The following is an 18,894-nucleotide window of genomic DNA, read 5'->3' on the forward strand; positions in this document are numbered from 1 at the left end:
CCTGGTTAGCACTCGTCGGAAGAGGCTGGATTTGGGGGATTACATGGTCGCGGTACTGCTGGGTGGCACCTGTGACTGGGAACGGAGCGGAACAATTACGGCTCGCCGCAGAGAGGACAAGAGCCCCCCGCGTATCCCACCTTTCATTCTTTTATCCTACTGCTTTTTAGGGAAGGGATCATGGACTATCGCCCCTCTAATCTCTACCTGTGACTGTAGCAGTGCGCTCCCACGCAGGGCGGCCTGTGACCCGGGAGAACAGTGGAGGGACACCGGGGTAAGGCGTATGTGGGAGAGAAAGTAGGAGGGAGGCTGTTGTCAGGGCTTGGTGATGGAGTCCTCCTAGCTTATGTTAAGTTTCTGTCACTCTCAATGTTTCAAGTGCCTCCACTTCAGGGCGTGAGAGCTTAGCGGCACCGCTGGAAATGAGCGGGTGTGTCACTGAGAAACCAACACAACAGTGAACATCAGGACCCTGTAATGCAGGCGCCATTTTGTCTTGCTGTCCTTATCTCTAATGGGCAATTGTAAAGGGGTCATTATGATAAAACACTGCAAATTTCAGAAAAAAAATGAAAAAAAAACTTTATCCAAACTAAATGTCCATGCTTACATGTTAAGGACACTTAAAGTTGCAATGAAATTGAAATGAAAAACAGTCATTTGTTTTGAAATATTGGGGTATTTTTTCACAAATTACTTATCTGAGAGCTTCATTACTTTTAAAAAAATTCATGTCCCCCAATAATCTTTAATCAAAAACACAATATCTTCTGTCTTCCTCGAAATTATCTCACTTTACTTCTGGTCATATGGTATGGCAAGTGGCCGGGGTCTGGGAAAAGAAAGCAGCGATTAGCAAATAACAACATGACCCTACTTCCAACAATCCAATCAATTCTCGATGGACGAATTCAAGTCAAGCCCTACCATCCCTACTGAAAAATCCAGCTAAAACCAGCATAAGCTGGTAGCTGGTTTTAGCTGGTTGTAGCTGGTTTAAGGTGGTTTATGCTGGTCCTCCCAGCCTGACAAAGCTGGTCATGCTGGTGGGCCAGCTGGTATTCCAGCATGACCAGCTAAGTCCAGCTAGACCAGCTTAAAATTTGACCAAAACACACCTAGACCAGCTTGCTACACCAGCAAAACCAGCTTCCTACACCAGCAAAACCAGCTAAAACCAAGCTGGGGACCAGCTAAAACCAGCTCACCAGCTTATGCTGGTCTTAGCTGGATTTTTCAGTAGGGATTTTTCATTTCAGAAGCTGTTTCACTCGGATATAGACATTGGGTTTCTCCTATAGAAGGTTGTGTCTGTGATTTGACCGTGCCCATTTGAGTTGGAAGCTCTGTCGCCTTGTTAATCCGTGATAACATCTCTCACCTCACACACTTGAGAAATGAGATGTTAAGCAATACGTTATCCAAACATTCATCCTGCTTCACCTGGATCTTATCAGGCCCAAAACAGACATTTATCCTCTATTTCTCCACAGACACACCACTCCTTTTACTTTTATTGCTTGTGCCCACAACAAGTCCATCACAAAGAAGTCTCATCAAGAAATATAATGTACCGTTATTGTCCACAAACAATGACTTTATATTTTTTGTTTGCATGAAGCTGAACTCCTGCTCTGTTTTGATTTTCCTCATTCACATGCACAAACACTCATATCCATCTGCATTCAAGCGGTCATACCGGGAATGAAGCGTTTTTGCCGATGAGCCATGTTGATTGTTTGTCGCCGGCGTTGACCAATTGGAATCCTATCATGATGATCTCTAGTATAACAAGTAATTTTAACCTGCCTGCGATCCACCCCCTCACTGCACTGCTTGGCATCAACCTACAAACAAAAACACGCTCATGTTTAAGAGCACGCTAATTAATTCCACTCTGAAGCACTTTTCCGCTTCTATTTGCTCGGATACAAAGCGTCAAATCCCTCTTATGCGTGCAAATAAACACTCAGAACAACAAAGAGAACTAAAAAAAAATTAAATTGACTGAAGGTATAAAATGATGAATGCTTCAGAAATAGGCTAATGCCACCTTGTTAAATTACCGTCACCCCAACAGACTGCTTTCACAGATTTCCGCCGGTTTTGTGTACGGACCATCTCTTCACCGTAATTAGGCAGCGAAATTAGTCGCGAGAAGGATGTCAAGCATTGGTTTGGTTTTCTGAGCACATCAAGTGTAAAAACAGATGCACAAGGTCCCTATCGCGTCTACCGGCCACACATGATCTGCTCCATATTTCATGCTCCGCCGCCGGCGCCATCTTCCAATTCCACACCGGCCGACCGGGTTGCATATGTTCTGGCTGAGTAATTAGATGAAACCCAACAGGTGTAAGAGAACCAATGGGCTCCGGGCCGCGACACCACATCCTGCAAGTCATTACCTTCCCCGCTATGGCTAGCGTACCAGCATCTCATATAGTATTCAGCAGGGGTGCTTATCCTTTCCTCAACATCATCTCTCTAATCTCACTCTCACCCAAACACAGATACTCGCACAAACAAACAGCCCTAGCAACCTATCAGGGTTCGCTTAGGCCGAGACTTGAGCGACCTCGTGGACGGGTCGCCACCTTGTTTCCAGGTGAACCTATCTGTCTGTTTGAGGGCCAAACGAAGCGGAAACCGAGTGTTTGTTTTCCCACACTCCTCCTCCCGCTGTAGTTAAGGCTCATCAGCGCCGAGGTGCAGCGTCGTGAAGTGAAGTGTTAATTTAGTGCTCCTGCTGGGCAAGAGGCTGCTCGGGGAAGCAGAGGTGAGCTCTTGCAGAAAATGACCCTCATGCTGTGATTGTTCTTGGGATTTTTTCTGTCGCCGCACGTTTGAAAGCTTCAGGCCGCCGCTCTGAGATGAAAACAAAAGGAGGAGATGGTGTGAGAGAGAGAGGATTACCAAAACCACACTGTGACATATATTCATATACATACTGACTCGGATCTCATGCTAAACACATTGGGTGAGATTGTCGTGTTGACGTTGTACATGCATGTGCATCGAGCACAAATGTAATGTTACACGAGTGACGCGTCAGATACATTTGCACATACATAAACTCCCAGCGTTACGTTTCCCTCGCCGTCGCTGTTCACTTTAGCAGAATGATTAATTGAGCCGGGCTCAGCTCTGTCCTCTGAGAAACTTAAACAAAAAGCCAGGCTCTATCCGAAGATTACAGCCACACATTACAGGCTGAATGAACCGTGAAATTGCTTTTTCCCCACCTGCAGTGCACTCTTTCTACAGCACGGTCACTGACGCTCTCAGGAGGGAAGCAATGGAGAAGCATTGAAGTTTCCTCACTCTGAGATAATAAAACAATCCCGCAGACCGACAGCTCATAACACCAGCCACTGTCCATTTGCCAGCACATGTAGGCAGTAGATTGACTGATGTCGAGGAGTGTATTACGCTGTTAAACACCGCTGGCGTTATGATATGGGGCCTGGAAATTATATAGGGGCTGAAAATGACAGACTTAAGAAAAAAGGTGCACCGTGTCTTGACATGTCATTTTCAATGTCAGTGCAGGTTTGTTTGGGAATTGTTTACTTTTATACCTACTTTTTAGGTTTTGTAGTAATAGTTTCTTATACCAAAAATAAAGTTTACTTAAAAATGCAAAGTAGAACATTTTATATTGCTATGCTATTTTAGATTAAAAAAAATATATTTCTTAATAACTCGATAACCACAAATCATAATGAAACATATTTTGTGCATTTTTGAATTTAATTGATAAAAGACAACAGAAATTACAACATTCAATCAATAAATATGCTTCACTGTTAAAATAAGAGTCACTGCAACAAATTAAACGTAAACAAGTCTTTGTCTTTACAGAATAAAGCTGTAAAATACCAGCCTTGTGCAAAGCATTCTGGGAACCAGAAATCCTTATCAACCTTTATCTTTTTCCTTCAAATGTTGTTTCCCAGAATGCTTTTAGCTTTATTCTGTAAAGACAAAAGCTGTTTCTCAATATGCGTTCTTCAGCGATCTTGCGTCCTTCTCGCGCTACGTCATCATTAACCATCAAAGTTCAATTCTCAAGAAAGCAAGTACAGAGGACGCATGAAAATACCCGGATGTGTTCTTGATATCGAGGATGCATCGAGTGCAGACTTGCGCGCTGAAATCGCTTAATGTCCCAGAAGTCATTGTGACAAAACAATGGCGGAGGTCATGTGACCAACAGGAAGATCGCACACATCATAATTCTCACAAGTGTGTTCTGTGTTCTTCCAAGGTCGTCTGGCAAGAACAATCCACGAGAACGCAAGTCCATTCTTTGCGTTTCTGGAATTGAGAAACAGCCAAATACTTGTTAATGTTTAATGTTCATTTAACTTTGAACAAACTGTTGCCAGTAAATAACATACATTTAAATCTACAGTAAGTTTTTGGCAAACACCTGCATCAGAGTCCTGCACGGGTCCATTTTTGGAGACCCGTTCCCGTCCGTACCCGCAAAGTTCAGCACCAGATCCGACCCGTCATCCGTGCTAATATCAAAATAAAAATCTGCACCCGCCCGGACCCTATAATATTTGGCCCGTTACCCGACCCGTACCCGCATAAATCACACACACTAAAATCATTCCAATTAAAGTGCTTTATTTTTTTATCTCGTACCTCTCTCAACATCACAACATCGTCATGAATAGGCTAATGAAACAGGCTAAAGTGCGCTCTGTTTTGTGCCATTTAAGTAGCCTATCGGCACAAATGGAACCTGATAACTATACACAAATAGACATATTAATAAAAAAACCAAGAAAAAGAACAACCTACCTACACAACCCCTGCTGTGCTTCTAAGTCTCGTCTCGAAATGCTTTCTAAGAGAAGACGTTCAGCTTCCGGCTATCAACAGCAAAACTGTATGCCAGAGTCCTGCAACACTCGCTCCAACTAGGCTACGAGAATAATCAACAAAGGTCTCGCACTGTTGTAGTGGTGGTGACGTGATGGGTCAAATGTCATATGTTGTGAGTGTAATGGCAATTAGGGCGTGCACACCAAAGCTTTTACCCCCGCGGCCGTTTTTCAAATAAGCCGGCGGTCAGCGTTTTTTTCGCGCTCGGCGCTGAGCGCCGAGAGTTGAAAGAGATTAAAGTTTGGGTGAAATGCTCCGCTCGTCAATGTCAGTTGTCAGACGGCCATCCAATCACAGTGGAGAAGGGGCGGGACAAGTATCACAACAACCAACCGGCCCACAGCTTAAGTATCACAGCTAAAAAGCGCTTGGCTGAAAAAACAGCTGTGTTTAAAAGTTTGGTGTGCACATCCTTAGACGTGTACCCGACCCGTTGCAGGACTCTGAGCTGCATAACTACAGCAATTTTTTCACAGTGTAGGCCAACCTGGAATTTAGCGGGATACTGGTTCCCTCGCCAAAAAGCCTCTTTTTTCCCCACAAACATTTGGATTATCGCAAAAAACACTTATACGTTTTGTCCAGCAAGATAATCTTTACAGATGAACACAACTTTCTTTACTAGAAATAAAAAGCTAACCTTACGCTACAAGCGAACTACTCCAGCTGTCTCTCGACATCAACGTCATTGCCATCAAACTTCTAGCAGCTCTTTCAAACTTTATTAAACACATTTAAAAACATTCCCTGATAAGGAAATACTCTGTGGATAAACAATTGTTGGAAATTGTGCCCATGTTGCATTGTTTTTGAGATCGTCATGCGTAATGATGGTTAAAGTCCCTGACAAAGTCTGTAGTCTAAAGGGCGAATTATAGTCATGCGTAGCCTGTGCGTAGCCTGACGCGCACCTCACAAAATTTTTAACAGCGCGTCAGATCTACGCGAACCGCAAGCACTGTGATTGGTCCACCAGAACCCCTCCCGTCAGGTAAAAAATCTGCGTCATAGGTATTTCCGTTTGTGACGGTGAAAACAAAGATGAGCCAAGTTGAGGAGTGATTTAACTCAAACTGCATCAAAAGTCGTTGTTTATTTACTTTCATCATTGCTGGCCTCCTCAAATTATACACAACAAGTTGCTGTTTCGTCTTCGTTTGTGGGTTAACTTGCTTAGCTTCTTCTTCTGTGACTTCTTCTGCTGCTACTGTGGTTACACGCATGGTTACTGCCTACCAGCAGTCTGCGGGGGTGTTTGCATGTCGACGCAGACGACGACGCAAAAGTATAAATGAAAACCGGTGCGGAACCTACGCCGTCGCCGCTACGCCGTAGGACCTACGCACGACTATAAATAGCCCTTTAGGTGACAAAACAAGGACAGTCCCGTTTTTTTGTGTTCTGTTCTCCATAAACCCACAACAATAAAAGGATAAAAACCTTTAAAAAGGTTTTGTCCCTGTTTTTAAATCTATAGACAATACCAAATAAGCTTTCAAGGATATTTTAACCATTGAATTAGTACATGTCTGTACTTGTTATTTGACAAATCTGGTCACCTTACTGTAGTCCCATGTTAGCAACCGCTCTTTTAACCTCGTGACTGCTCATCCGAGGGGCGCAGATTCAAAATATGTGTGTCGTGTGTTGCTTGTGTTTTCAAAATAAGTGTTTGTGGCGTCATGTGAACCATGTGCATCACGCGTTTTGTCAAAATAAGTGCCTGATGCACACGCGTCAAAACCATTTATGATAAAAGAAACGCTCAAGTTCACAAAATACACGCAAGACTCTCCCTCAACAGTAAACTGTGATTACGCATGAGATTATGCGAGTATCTGGCAAACGCGAGCGTCTTTTTTATCATAAACCCTTTAATTCAATTCAATTCAATTTTATTTATATAGCGCTTTTCACAATTTGGAAATTGTATCAAAGCAGCTTTACATTAATAGAAGCAGTGAAAAGCACAGAAAATCGACAGATAGCACAACATAATACATGATAGCACAAGCAGCTAAATTTGCTGCGGCTATAAATCAACATTAAAGCGAATGTATTACTAATGTAACTTATAGAAGTTAAGCTCAAGAAGGCTGCCTCCCCGGTTTGAAAACCCCCCTAGGAGAAAAACCCCCCAGACTTTTTAGCCGGGGAAGTAAAAAAAGTCCTAGGAGGAAAAAACCCCTGGGAGATGTTTGTTTCATTGTCCTCGGGATCGATCACATGTAAAGGAAGTGTCACACAGTGATGTGGTTTAAGTCAGCTCGGTTCCGGACAGGCTAACTATTGCTGGTTAAGTGTATTACATATAGTTGATGATTTTAGAAAATTTGTGGGCCCAGGGTGAGTTTATGTATGGGGCCCCCCATATGATCTTTTCAAACTCGTTTGACGAAGGCCAGAGGACCCACTGCCGTCGTTAATACTAACGTACAGTGGCAAACGGTTCTGTATGACATACTATTCTCAAGATCATGGGGAAAAGCCAAAATCGCAACCCGACCATATGTGGACGCGTCTGGAGCAGGCACTTATTTTGACAAAACATGTGATGCACACAGGATCTCTCGATGTGCAGAACACATATTTTGAAATAATGAACCACACACATGACGGACTACATACATGTTGTGACGAACTTCACATCGAGCGCCCTCGAAAAAAGAAGTCACTGGTCGCCACTGCTTTTTACCCTGTCAAAGCTTTAAAAAGTCTGGGCTGATGCTAACCCAACATCTTATCTAAGACTTTTAACCAAAACCCCATTAAAAAAAAACATTGTCTTTGGGAAAATAGAACCGAAAGTACTTAAATGCTAACTTTCTTCTGTTTTTTCCCTACAAAAATACATCATCCCTGTGGCACTCTATACAAAATATCAAACCAAGTGACTTTTAAACCTTCTCGCAGACCTTTTCTCTTTCCAAAGTGACATTTGTCCAGTTATTTTCAACCAATGTCTTTTTGTCTAGTATTTGTTATGACAGTTTCGTACAAGTTCCCTTTTACTAATGTGTTTTAGCCGGGTTAGAGTAACTACAGATACAGTTCATCATCGTATAAACAGCAAAGCAAACTTCCATATGTATTAGTTGATCTTGATTTGCTTTTTTCTTCATTTTTAATAAATGGCACTTGGTTCGTTATATAATGCAATGACATTCATATATTTTATAAGTGTGGCTTAAGTGTCAAAATACTTTGTGTATGTGTCTACTGTATGTCTTTCACAGGTTTTAGATGTCGATCTTACAAGCAAAAGCGGGCAAACCATAGACGCGAATGAAGTACTTCAAAAGAGGTGAGCATTAGAGGTGTCAAAATGTCAGCTAAAGAAATCTCCGCTTTATCGTTTCAAAAGCAGAAAGGAGTTGTATGGGTCTGATTCATCATTTATGTCTCTTTAGTGGCATTTATTTAATCATTAGAGGTCATCGGGCGATGAAATGTATGCTGCGTGTGTCGCTCTCAGACTGAGGAACTCGACGCATTCAATGTTGAAACTCCAGCCCAAGAACACGGCGAAAAAATGATGAATTCGTCTATTTTAATGGGCTCCTTTTCTCTCTGCCGGGGTGTATCAAGGCTACGTTTTACATCGCATTCTAATTTATTTTCACATTATAAAATATCAGCATCAGAGGGTGGGAATAATGGAGAAAAGCTGGAAGCTCTTTTTTCCTTTCTGTGTCTATCATCCAATCGCTCGCTTAGCGCTTAGACGGGCGACAGAGTTCAGGGCCACAAGCTGAGGGACGTCGAGCGGGGTGACAGAGAGACGATTCAGCGTGCGAGGAGAGTTCTGATCAGCCATTCAGATTAAAATATACTCTCCTGCCCGAGGACAGCTCTCCATACACAACCCCTCGTGAACAATCTGCCTGTGGGAGTGGGGGTGAAATCCCTCCACGTTTGAGGTCACTGTCAGCTTTAGAATCAATGGAAACGTTTCACTTACTGTACTGTATATATACCACACCACATTCATTTTATATCCACGTTTGTTTATTTAACAATGCACGGTGTCAGTTATAGTGGGTGTATGAATACAATCTATTTATTTAGTTTAGAATAATTATAACTCGTTAATTATTCACGCGTGAATAAATTAAAAGTAATGCATTGAATGGTCTTGATTTTTAAATTAAATATTGCAAGTGCTACTTATAAAGCAGCCATTTACACGGCCAAAAATTAAAAACTTTTTATGCATTCGTTTATTTACCTGACAACATTTTGGCAGCATGAAAATGCAAACATTTTATAATGAATTCGATGTTTAATAAACTGTTGATAAATTGTTGATGTCCTTTGCATGCATATTACGTATTTAGACTTCATTTTACATACAAGGTCAACTTCTGGCCTGGCATGCATAATAAAGCATTTGTAGTCAGATCCGTGTGAATGGGGATTGTTTTCACTACGTCCTCTTTTATGGAAATGCCAAGGAAAATGTCTGTTTTTAGTCATTTAATGTACCCTAAGAAGCAAACCATATAGCAAATAGCATCACAGCAAGCAATAGACATCATTTCACCAGGTTAATGGGATAGTTCACCCAAATTTTGATAAATGGGGATAAGCACACAGCTGGTGTAACCATTGACTTCCATAGTAGGAAAACAAATATTATGGAAGTATTGTGATAAATGATGAAGATGATATTTTGATAAATGATGTGACGTATCCATTGAATTCCATAATATTTGTTTTCCTACTATGGAAGTCAATGGTTATAATCAGCTTAGCATCATTTATCAAAATATTTTCTTTTGTGTTCATCAGGGGAAAAATTATACAGGTTTAGATCAACATGAGGATGAGAAAATAATGACAGAATTTTCATTTTTATCCCATTATAGTTCGGCTATGAGTAACCAGCCCAGTCTCACGAAATTACGTGCGTAAAGTAACGTAATTTTTTATTCTTTTTTTTGTGATACTGTCATGAATTTCCGCATTTTTTTGTGATCGTATCACGAATTTCTGTTTATCTGTCATTAGTCCCTTTCACACATACAGTCTTTACTGGTAATTTACTGGTAAATTGCAGTTAACAGATCATGTGTGAACAAAACCTTTCCAGTAAATCCGTGCTCCCACTTTACCAGAAAGACAGGTTTTAAGATTACCAGTAATTTACCGGTGTGTGAACGAAAATTATAGGATTACCGGAATTTAGAACGGACGACGTCAGACCGTGCTGACAGCTTCGGGCCAATCATAGCGTTTTAATACAGATGACGCGTTTACCCCCGAACTGTTTACTGGCGTTTCCACACACATGCTGCTTGAAAGTTGAGCACATCTGAAGTTTACGTCCACATTTCTTCACCAAAGTTGTTTAAAACAGCTTACCGCCGAATTGCCGACGTCCTTAGCACGCCCTCTGTGAAGCCTAAAGTGCAAACAGTACTGTTGTTAAAAACGCATTTTCGGTTGTACGTCGTCTCATTCAATGTTGTTTGGTCATGAGCAACTTCACGATTGTTTACCACAGATGTGAAAACAACAAAATACGGACCGTGGTTATGAACGACGTGGATTGTTTACAAATACAACACCGAGCTCGCCGCGTGCTACAGGTACTTCCGCTTTCTCAACGAATTTACCGGTATTTTGATACTGATGTGTGAATGATGTCTTACTGGTAAAATAACGGAACGCCACTGCGTGTGTGAACAGCACATTTTTGTATTTACTGGTAAATTAACTCTAAAGTAATTTACCAGAATTACTGTGTGAAAGAGGCTATTGTTACATATTGGTTACTGAACTGTTTGTCCTATTTTTTTTACCATTGTCGCTTTAGTTAAGGGACATATTTACATAAACTGACATCCTTAACCAAACCCAACTCTAACCTTAACGCCAGGCGACAATAGTTTAAAAATCAGAAAATGTAAAAAAAAATCTGAAAAAATAGTATAAACCAATATTAAAAATGACATCTTAACGCAAACACCAAATCTAACCCTAAACCGAAGCGAAAATGTAGGGAAAAGCAGTTGAGTAACCAATACGTGACAATGACACATAAACAGAAATTCGTGATAAAATCACGAAAAAACACGGAAATTCGTGACAGTATCACGAAAAAGAATAAAAAATTATGTGAATATAGGTACATAATTTCGTGAGACTGGTTATGAGTAACACACTTCTAGCCAAAACTTGATTTGGGTTACACGTCTTTTTTGCCAAAAAAAAGACTTGTATTATGTCTGCTATTTTATCATGGAAACAAAGTCAACAGTGATGACAAGTCGTTTGATTTAATTTTTTTTCAGGGTTTATGGTTAGACGTCTATTAAATTGTCACGCACAGGCCAAATTTTGCATGGGTTTTGGATGTCTGGGGTGTGTTTGGACAGCTATTAGACATCTTTAAAGGTTGCTGGGATAGTTAAGTCTTGTAACTCATGTGACTGACAGCAGAAGTTAAGCTTACAGCCTAAAGGCATCTATGAAGAGACACAAGGCCAAATCTTTAGCAGTTAACTCTGTGTGTGAGCCAATGCACAGCAGGAAACTAATCGACTGAAGACCTCGAGGTATTATGTCACGGCCATGTCTACTTCACACTTGTTAGACATCGTGTGCCACGATTTCACACCACAGAAAGAGAACAAAACGTGGAGTAAACTTACAGCTTGAATGTCATTCATCACTGTCAGTCTGAACACCATGAAATCATTCAGTGAAAACATTTGTTCATATATTGAATCGGAAAGCTTGGATTAGACAATATTAAAAATGCATATATGTTTGTGTACAGTTTAATATATGACCTCAAAGTTAACATGCAAAAACTTCCAAGCATTTATTTTGTCTTCCGACTTCTCTTTATGTACACATGCAGTTGTGTTTGTATATTCATCTGTACAAGCAGCATGTATGTGTTGTCGAGAGATCAAACCGTTATTGAGAGTCCAGTTGCACAGGAGACGATTTCTCAATGCCCCACTTCAGAGGTCGGAGACATTTCTACTGTCATTTTCCTCTAGTACTTCAGCGTAATTCTTCTTTCCCCTCGATTTCTGCAGCAGTGCAGTGTGTGGCCGACTGAATTGTGTGTTATTACCCAGCTGGAGACAATATCATTACTACATATTTGCTCTCAAGGGTCTGCAAAGAATGGTACCACCATGAGTCTGGGTGATCTAACAAGCTCATACGGTGCGGCTGAATTACCCACTCCTACAGGCAGAAAGTCAAACACCAGCCGTTTGAGAGACGACTGAGCAAATGAGCGCTTACACCCCCCAAACCGTTGACGGTTTCGTCCTCTCATTCGGCACCCTTTGGCCTTTCTGGACATTATTCTGCTAGCTATACAGTATGTATTGTAATAGTTAATAAACAAATGTGATTTTTGAATATCAGAGGGGTGTCTGCCGACAATACACGATACATTCACTTGTTTGTTTAAAACTATCTGAATATGTATCGGAATATTTCCTGCCTTAAAAATTTTTGTTGAATCAACTCAGATTTACAAGTCATTTCAACTTACTGTTATTTTTTACCTAGAGATTAGTTGTTATAACTACAGGTGAGTTGTTATAACTTATAAAATATAAGTTGTAACAACTCATTTCTTGTCAAGATAAAAGATAGTAAGTTGACATGACAAAACCGAAGTGAAAATGGTTTGAAAATAGGAAAAAGCAGTTGAGTAACCAATCCGTGAGAATGCCACGAAAAAGACAGTCCGTAGCAGGGCCACGGAAAAATGCGGAGATCCGTGAGAATGCCACGGAAAAATGAGCACAAAATTCCGTGACTATCCCACGGAACTTTGTGAGATCATGTTGCATTGTCCTATATCTGACTGGATTATTTGTGAAATTTTAAACAACAACGTCAAGCCACCGAGCGGCCATATTTGTATCTGCCTAAAGATAATATATTGACCAGCAAACATGAGTAAATCTGTGATCATTGTCAACTTAAGCATTATTTTAAAAAATTATTTCCTTCCTGTATTTGGTATAGAATTGCATTAGCAGGGCAAAGGTCAGAGATTTGAATCCCAGAAAGCACACATACTGATAAAAACCGATACGATGAATGCCCTGTAAGTCACTTTGGATAAAGCCTCTGCCAAAGGCATAAATTAAAAATGGTTGTTTATTATAAATCAGTGAGTCGTGCTGTTTCACATATCGAGTGATGTGAAAGAGGGAAAGAAAATGAGATCAGACAGGGTGACAAGTGAGACACAGATGCTTTGAAGGTAAACACAACACTACGGTGAGCTTCTTTAGTACGCTGTAGCAACACAGCCAATAATAATGGTGAGAGTCCTTGATTTCTCATAACAATAAAGGGAAAACCCAGAGAACGATGAATTTATGCCTCTCAATTTATCCGTGTTTGACTGAATTGTAAGCTTCATTTCAGCATCCTCACCACAGAAGTCCTCAGTCAGTGTTAAGAGCCGTGCATGAAACTCACTACGTGAAAACTCTTGACTTTATTACGTTTAAGAAAAGCTACCGTATGTTTAATAACAAATATCAGGTGATATACTGTACTCTCTTTTGATGACCGTGATGCAAATGGCAGATGCAGACATGAATGACTTAAAAATGTGGGTCTTTAACAGCGACTTAAATACAGCCAGCGACTTTACTGATCTGATCGTATGTGGGAGGTCATTCCACAGTATACGACCGACTCGAGAAAATGCTCAGTGACGGAAATGTGCACAGACAACAACTCAGAAAGATATGGTGGTGCCAAATTATGTACCGGAGATAGAAATGAGATAAATTTGCTAAAAATTGTGCTTTTATTCTTCCATGGCATAGCACAAGCTCATTTACAAGCACTTTTGTGTGATCATTATTAGAATAAGCATTCAGAAGGTATACTTAATAATATATAAGTGAAATATACTGAAACTTTTGGGGAACATAGTGTGTACATTGCCAAAAACATAGTCCCTATCTGTCACTGGGGTTCACCTTTGTATTTAATAAGAGATCATGTTACCTCAGAGGTATATATTGGTATCAAATGTATACATATCTGTACGTAAATGGTACATATTTAAAGGTTACCGTCCCAGTGACAGCTTGGGAATTTTTGATCATTTTTTACTGACAGCGTTACAATAAAAAACAAATTTGGTGCCACACTACTTTAATTTATATTTAAACCAATCCAGAAAAGATCCTAAAACATCTTATAAAATGTATACGTCTACTGATTTATTTGGTAGATCCAGTACATATATCTGATGCTAATGTAAATTTTGTACCCATGTAGCCCAACCTTCATTCAGTGTTGAAGAAAGTTACTTTTAAAAGTAATGCATTACAATATTAAGTTACTCCCCTAAAAAAGTAACTAATTGCTATTATATACCCGTAAGACTAATAAATAATTGTTTTTTGTGGTCCAGGGTCACATATTGTCTAATAATATAATATCTAATAATATTAATAATCTTTTAGTAGCTGACATGTTGCTTCAATTATTAATAATGCCTCTTAACAAACTTCTGAAATAAACCTTTACACATTTTATTACTACAAATGATTGAATTAGATGAAATCTATCATATACTTATTTTCCATTAACAAACTGGCTTATTAATATTTCCTGAGTGATATCATCCCCAAAATCAGATTAACATTCTGCAACCCCAAATAAAATAATAATAAATGACAATCTTAGCAACTGGATATGGACACAGAAGTCATCTGACACTGCCGCTACCACATTAACCCAGTTTTAATAGGATTTCAGACAGATAATGGTAGAAATGAATGTTTCCTTTCAAGTGAATGTACTAACTATGACAAATTGATTCCCTGTTCTCTTGATTCCCGGTGCTTTTTCGATTTTGGCTGTATTTTAATTTTAGATGAAGCAATAAGAGATTAATGGCTGCTATCTCATCCTTTCACATCTAATGAAATTACAGAAGAGCATATGATTAGTTGAACAACGGCATAAGAAGCCACTTTATGCAGGCAATCTCATGTTAAAAGGAGCTGGAAATTGACACAGGTTGAAGAGGAGTGAATTTGGCTCGGTCTGTGTGTATGGATTATGGATTCTCACTCGGGGATTTTTAATGGAAATCATCCGTGGCCAACTGCGCTATACTCAAAACCTTGGACCATCATCGCTGTTATTGTTTAACAGTCATTCACGACTGAAGGATGGCGATCACACGCCAGTCATGTTTGTTTAGAACTAACAAAATGCATCGTTGGGTCTTTTGGACCGGGCCTTAAAACAAACATGTCTCTGATGGCACCGCTAAACAGAAACGATGTCTGGTCAAGGCTTGTTGCTTCTTCTTAATGTGAAACTGAAAGCAGCGTTATAAAGGATTGTTTCAGTCTTTGACCAAACAAAGGCCTGAGTCTTACTTTATATACCAAACCAAAATGCAATGCACTTAAACATGAGCCAGTGAATGTGTTGTGCATTATAAATGTATTATATGTTTGACAACACTGCTGTGGTTTGACTGATCACAATTAACTGTGCCAAAAAAGCCAAACAGTTTTTTAGCATATATGCATATTCATATAACTTAACAGATTTTGATAAATAACTAGATAGATAAATACATAATATAAAAATGCCTTGAACCGACCCTTTCTATAATAAACATACCTTAAATATTTCATTTCAATTATAGTATTACTATAAATATAATAGGCTAATAACTAACTAATATTATAATTAATATTATCAATTATTAATAAAACAAGCTTTATGTTGTCTTTTAATAGGTAAACCATCACACACAAAAAAAAACAATTAAGTTCTTCATGTTTTAACAATTTTATGACGTGTATAGATGCTGAGGACCCCTTGATGGATAGAAAGAACACTGTAAAAAATACTTTGCTGCCTTTTTGTTAAATTAACTCAGATTTACAAGTCATGTCAACAGAGATGAGTTGTCACAACTTAGTTGAGAACCTGTAGTTATAACAACGCATCTCTAGTCAAGATAAATAGTAGTAAGTTGAAATGACTTGTAAATCCAAGTTGATTCAACAAAACATTTTAAGGGAGCCCTGTAGCAGGGGAGAGCGGGACACAAACTAACGCTTTTTGGATTTGGATTATTTAAAAATATTTAAGTTTGATTAATCATTTATTACACAATTAACACATACATCTATGCTACAAATAAACACTAAAAGTTGTTTGTGGGAACTACCGTTATCATACAATTACACCGAAAGTGACAGGATTGCACACATACCCACAGAGGATTTGTTGTAACACCTGCTAGAAATTTAGTTTAAACACAAAAAAAAAAGAATAAAATTCTGTCTATATACTAAAGGTGGATATTGTTTATATATCTGCCTATAATAGAAAGATTTCCACACATTCATCCATCCATCCATCATCCTTCATCTAACCATCCTTGAATTATGCAGCAATGCATAGAAATATATTTTTTTGAAGGGTTGCACAATTAAGACAAAAAATCATAATAGTGAAATATTTACCCTGATATTGTATTATTTTGATGAATGGTATTTACATTGTTTTCATGTTATTATCATTGTATACCTGAGGCTTTATTGTAAAACTATGTGACAACTAACCCCGTGTGTAAAAATGTTTTCAATCTCATCTATCAGTTACTTAGAGTTGCTGACATGTGTTATGTTTTAGGTAACAAGAAAGAGATTAAAATAATATAAGGTTGGATTTGGTGACTGACACACCTAACATACAGTAGGATAAAGAAATTTACGTCATGCCTCCAAAACACTCTCTGTTCAATATCTTGATCAAAACACATCAAAACTTTTCACAAATTCACAGGAGATCATCTGACAGTAAGAGAAAAAGACCAAAAGCACAGATTGACCGACCCTGTAGAAATATGTAAAGTAGCCGTGTTACAATTAACCCCGCATTAGTTTGTGCCCCGCTCATCCCTACCCCATATGAAATTAAGACTGGATTTACATACTTTGTTGATGGTTACATTACCAAAATATGAATCTAATTACTACAAAACATGGTAACACTTTATTATAACGTTCATTAATTAACATTAGTTAACTACATTAGTTAACATGAACTAATGATGAACTGCACTTGTGCAGCATTTATTAATCTTTATTAATGTTAATTTCAACAATTACTAATACTTTATTAAAATTTGGTTATTGTTAGTTAATGCACCGTGAACTAACATGAACAAACAATGAACAGCTTTATTTCTATTAACTAACATTAACAAAGATGAATAAATACTGTAACAAATGTATTGCTCATGGTTTGTTCATTAACTAATGTTAAATCATGAACATTATAATAAAGTGTTACCCAAAACATTTAAATTTTACTGAATTATTTATAGATTATTTATAGGCTCTTTATTTAAATCAAGGTTTAATTATTAATTGTATTAATATTATTAATGCATTTTTCTTTAATGCTTAATTTCATAAAAAATTAATTAATTCAAACAATATTATAGGACCCCCAGTAATACAACCACCGACCCCTCTTGTTGAAAACCAATGATTCATACCATTTCCATTTGACTTTATTTGGTTCAGTTGAAGTAAACAGGTTTTTAAAAAATCTGTGTATTTGTTGTTTTTTCCCCTAGTTTTAGTTGGCACAATAACATTTTAATTTGATTTAATTTATTTTTTAATCATAAGTCAAAATTGTGTCATAACATTGAAAAACATGCAACCAACATGAATAAAAAGACTACATTACAAGAACCTAAAACATACGCTTAAAAACCGCATGTTGAAAGATTTCTCTTTTTTAACATCTCTTGCAGTGATTTTCATAAAAAAAGGCAATCTCCAAATCAGAGAGGAAACATGAGCCTCCTCTTTAAAAAGATCAGGCACCCCTCTTCTAGACCCAAGAGGCTTTCAGTCACATCGAGCGTTGAAATGCAGAGCGTCAGAGATGAGGTCAATAAGGTTATAAAAGTAAGGTCACAACTAAAACTACAGCAGCGGGCACCGAGAGATTCGCTATTTATTCATTCAAACTTTGTCTCCCTTACAAAACTCACTTCGATATTTCTCTGAATGATGTACAGATTTTATAAATGCATGGATCAGAACAGCACAGCATCTATCATTTTTTTAATCTTCTGTGGATTTAGTGCCAAACACAGTTTACGCACTCCTTTGATTCAAAGTGAATTTCCTCACTGGGGTCGACAGCTATCAAAACAGCGTGGCTCAATATATGGGGGATATATGGGTGCACTCGTAGGTGCGGTTCAAATTCAATTCGGCGACTCTTTTTTAAAAAGGTTTTTCTTTTGAATACCGTGCCACAGCATTTATCCCCGTCCTTCACATCCTCGCTCCAGTCTGCAGCTTCTTTAGACGTCGCTTACGTGTGCTTAGAAATAAAGGGGGGTTGGGGTAAAACGAGCTATTGTTTTCTTTTGATTCCGGGCAACGGTTCAGATACGGCAAGGGCGCCGAACCGACTGAAGACGACAGCAATCCAACACAAAACCTCAGCAAAACACGCATTTGTGTCTACGGGAGATTTCTTTGGCCGGGTTCAGGGGTGTCGATCGGGGTTACGAACGAAGGTGGGGAACCGAGGTGCTGCCGTGGACCTCGACGAGGACAACCAATCTCCTCATTCAAAGCCTGCCTCCACACAGCTCATATTGTCAGTCTGCCAGTTTAAAGGAACCTTGAGCGGCATCAAAGATCTTTTCAAAGCCTTAATCCTAATAGGTCGCGGTTTGTTCTGTCACATCAAAGACGCGAGCGAGGGAGGTACAGAGGGGAAGAATGCGTCGGGGAGGTTGGCAGAGATTCTTACGGGGAAGATTGGCAGAGGATTTGCGACACGGCGAGCGCTAAAATATGAAATATCGGCCATGGAAAGCCTGCTGTAATAGATATGAAATGGGCCTTCTCAACGGCATGAAAGGCTGACATTTGCTGAAAGATTGTCAGGAGAAGCCCTTTTATTCCCTGCCATCTATCA

At 39.0% G+C, this 18,894-nt stretch overlaps 1 long non-coding RNA gene across 3 annotated transcripts in view; it reads left to right on the plus strand.

Moving 5' to 3' along the window:
- The window catches only part of LOC141365378 (uncharacterized), a 98,108-nt gene that overhangs the window by 76,060 nt on the left and 3,154 nt on the right, over positions 1-18,894 (plus strand). Inside the window, exons 4-5 of one of the 3 annotated variants that reach the window (XR_012370612.1) lie at positions 8,139-8,206; positions 12,034-12,187. This is a non-coding gene — a long non-coding RNA (uncharacterized lncRNA). Of the gene's footprint in view, positions 1-8,138; positions 8,207-8,312; positions 9,312-12,033; positions 12,188-18,894 lie in introns of those variants that run through there. The other 2 variants (XR_012370611.1, XR_012370614.1) reach the window with 2 other exon arrangements.

The sequence above is a fragment of the Misgurnus anguillicaudatus genome, chromosome 7 (genome assembly GCF_027580225.2).
Source record: "Misgurnus anguillicaudatus chromosome 7, ASM2758022v2, whole genome shotgun sequence".
Taxonomy (NCBI): domain Eukaryota; kingdom Metazoa; phylum Chordata; class Actinopteri; order Cypriniformes; family Cobitidae; genus Misgurnus; species Misgurnus anguillicaudatus.